The 3,872-nt window shown below is 45.9% G+C and overlaps 1 pseudogene; it reads left to right on the top strand.

The window, feature by feature from the left end:
* The first annotated feature begins 447 nt into the window (after positions 1–447).
* Positions 448–1,527, top strand: LOC100738773 (HAUS augmin-like complex subunit 7 pseudogene; annotated as a pseudogene).
* The last annotated feature ends 2,345 nt before the right edge of the window (positions 1,528–3,872 follow it).

Raw genomic sequence — 3,872 nt, 5'->3', positions numbered from 1 at the left:
CATTGGGATGGGAATATTTGAAGTCCCCTGGCAAGTTATTTCCTTTTGACTATGCTTGGAATTTTACTGTAATCATTTGTCTCCTTGATACTTTTATTTTCTTGAGCTTCTTTGACTTTTTCCTTCCTTTTCTGAGTGAACAGATACTGTTTAGAAATGTTAATCCATTTAATTGGATTATATGCACTTTTTTGACATGAAAGAAACCATTTTTAGCCTAAACTATTTTGTGATCTAAGCCTGGCCACTATGCTTGTCCTTGAACAGTTCTCAGTAATTAATGCTCCTAAGGGAATAAATAATTGTGGGAACAAATGATGGTTATCAGGCAAGAGAAGCAATAATACCAAGGATACCAATTATAAAGACTCGTATTTATGCATCAATGATAAATATCAACCTGAAGTCAGCCCGGTTGTGGGCAGGGCATGGCTCTGAGCACAAAACATGGCCGGATTAGTTGCTGTTGGTGAAGGTGGTAGCAGCAAGAATGAGGGCGATGAGGCCGTGTTCAAGGCAGCCATGAAGGGCTTTGGGAAGCTGAAGGACCTCAATGGTCCCTTCCTCAAGGGTCTTTATATCACCGAACCAAAGACCATTCAGGAACTGCTGTGTAGCCCGTCCAAGTACTGTCTGGAAATCCTGGAGTGGATCTGTATCTGTATCTGTCCCTCCTGGCAGGAAAAGTCCAGCTTGCTGAAGGGGGCCTCAGTGATGGTGATGGTGAAACTAGGCCATAAGCTAATATTGTGTGGGCCTGGTGACTAGGAGCTCCTGAAGGGCCAGGCCTGCACCCAGAAGCAGCTGTGCTTCATGGACCGATGGCTGGATGTGGTCTGGGACCTGATCGTCAGATGCCCCAGCTGCTCCAGCACGAAGGAGTACCTAGAGGCCATCAGGGAGAAGAATGTGGCACTGCTGGGGAGCTCCTCTTGAGTCCTGACCTGCAGACGTTCCTGAGCCCGGACTGTGACCTGGAGCCCCTGGACACGCAGCCTCTTCTGGACAAGCAGGGTGATGACTGGCAGAGCACCAGCCTCGCTGTCCAGTCAGAAGAGAAGGTTCGGAGCTGGCCCCGGGCAGCTGTAGGAGAGCGCCTTGAAGCTCCAGGTGCTCAGGATGGAGCACAAGCAAGGGGCCACTGTGTGGTGACACCAGCATCCTTGACCAGAAGCTGCGCCTGGTCAGCTCTGACTTCTGCCAGCTCATCGTGGCTTTCCTGCAAGTCTACCACGACGAGCTGAGTGGGTGCTGCTGGCGCCCAGACCCCTACCTCCACCCATGTGGCTTGTCATCCAGGCTGTGTACCAGGCTCTGACTTCGTGCAGCCAACTGTTGAAAGTGGTCGTGGATGTCACTGACACCTTAGTGAAAGCCATGGAGATGGTCAAGCAGCAGCAGCAGTAGCAGGGCAAGCAGATCTGTTGGGGCAGCAACAACTCTGTGATGAGTCTAGTCACCAAAATGGAAGAGCTAACCCAGAAATATAAAACCTTCAATGTCAGTCTGCACAGGGGCTCGGAGTAGTCTGGGCACCCCCTCCAGATGCCCAGTGCCTTCAGCTCATAGTCCTAGAGAACAGCCTTGTGGTTTCCAACAGGGAGTGGGGAAGGAGTGGGAAGGACTGAGAGTTTGGGGTTAGTAGATGCAAAGTATTACATGTAGAATAGGTAAGCAATGAGGTCCTACTGTATAGCACAGGGAACTATATCCAATCACTTGTGATAGAACATGATGGAAGAGGGTGAGGGCAGAGGGAGGTGGACAGTGTGAGCTGGAGAGAAAAGAAAGCTCATCTTCAAAGAAAAAAAATTCAACTTGAAGTGCTCAGCTGCCAGATCAACTGGAACCTAAGGGATGAGGATATTGACCTTTTACGACCCTTGTGACTTCAATGAACTAAAGCCTGGACTTTCACCACCAAGCTACTTCATGCATGTGCATATTCCCTTAGCTTAAAAATTCCCCAGTTTTGCTGTTTAGGGGACTCTGCCTTGGGAAAAATCCTCAGTGTTCTTACTTGCTGTAACTAATAAATTCTTAATTCTCCTGATCTTTGCTTTGGTTGTGTCCACGATTATCTGTTCATTATTATCTGTCCACTGTTATCTGTTCAACACCCACTAAGAGGCAAATCCAGTTTTTCGGTAACAGTGTGTATGTATATGTATCAATTATGTATACATTTTAGTGTACCTTTGTGAGTAAAACTGCTGGGTCAAAGGACTTATGCATTTTAGATTTTGATTAATATTGTCTGATTGTATTAAAGAGTAATTTTATTTCTCCCTTTTCCAGGTTCAGGCACTTTACAACATTCCTTAAGAAATAACAGGAGTTCCTGTCATGGCTCAGTGGTTAACGAATCCGACTAGGAACCATGAGGTTGTGTGTTCGATCCCTGGCCTTGCTCAGTGGGTTAAGGGTCTGGCATTGCCGTGAGCTGTGGTGTAGGTTGCACATGAGGCTCGGATCCCGCGTTGCTGTGGCTCTGGCATGGGCTGGTGGCTGCAGCTCCGATTCGACCCCTAGCCTGGGAGCCTCCATATGCCGTGGGAGTGGCCCTAGAAAAGGCAAAAGACAAAAACAAAACAAAACAAAACAAAACAGGAGTTCCCATGGTGGCGCAGTGGGTTAAGAATCTGACTGTAGCAGCTTAGATTGCTGTGGAGGTGTGGGTTTGTTTGCTGCTGCAGTGCAGTGGGTTAAATGATTTGACATTGCTACAGCTCTGGCTTGGGTAGCAGGTGCAACTTGAATTCAGTCCCTGACCTGGGAACTTTCATATACTCCAGGTATAGCCATTAAAAAGAAAAATAGAGGAAGGAAAAAAAAAAGAAATGACAACACATTTCCAAGTTGAACATTGACAATTTGGATTTGAATACAATCAGAGGAAGCCCCTAGGATGGTGAGATTTTCATAACAGAAATCTTATGAGGAAGGAAATGGGGTTTTAGCTTAAGGACATAAAGCATTGCAACAGAGAGGGCAGAGAAAGGGGAGAGAACAGAGTTCTAGCTTTTGGAAGGCCAACACATACAAAAGAAATGGGTTCTGGGGATAAAAAGCCTGTGGGGAGGAGAAATTTAACTATAGTATTTTAAGGTTTCAAGAAAGAGAATATATTCGTATGCTACTTATGCAGAAAATAAAAACAATGAAAATAAGAAAAAAAATCTGTCTTTTCCATCTAGAGAACAGGAGGGTGTACATGTGCAGGAGGCAGATTTCACCTCAGTTGGAGGAAGGACTTTCTTATAAGGACTGTCTATACCCGGAATGGGTTGCTTTGAGCCCATGGGGTGGTCTGACAAAGGCTGGGTGCCCAACCCTCAGCCAAAACCCTTCCTGTACTGGGCTGGAGGAAGAGGCTCTGTTAAATGACCCTGAAGACTCTATTATCCTATCCTTCCTTGAACTAACATTTATTGTTTACTTTGTACCAGGTGTTCTACCAGAGGGGCAAGTGTGGGTTATCTCCTTGAACCTCACCATGAATCTGTGAGGAAAAGAAATGTAATTAGATCCAGTGTTTCCATTTAACAGACAATAGAATCACAGTTGAGAGTCTTTTGTTTGGGTTTGGTTTTTTTGTTTTAATCTGACCTTCCTCTCACCCCTGCTGCTTCCATTCCAAGTCTTGGTTTAAATATGATGACTCCAAGACACCAGCCAGTCACAACATTGGTTAACTGGGAAGGTATAATTCACTGGGAAAATGTGCCTGGTGATGTAGTTTGTATGGATGCTCTGAGAGGAAGAGGGAGGGATTCCTCATGGGAAACATCATAATTGATACCTACTGTTGCTGGATACTGTGTAGATTACTAGGGATACTAGGGTGACTGGGACCCAGTTCCTGCCCTCAG

Source organism: Sus scrofa, chromosome 5, assembly GCF_054392235.1.
Source record: "Sus scrofa isolate SSC_HxYL_T2T_F1_AM1 chromosome 5, Sscrofa_HxYL_maternal_Yorkshire_Landrace_v2.0, whole genome shotgun sequence".
In the NCBI taxonomy this organism is placed as follows: Eukaryota; Metazoa; Chordata; class Mammalia; order Artiodactyla; family Suidae; genus Sus; species Sus scrofa.
The sequence above is the reverse complement of the archived record's forward strand: the minus strand, read 5'-3'. Positions and strand labels throughout refer to the sequence as shown.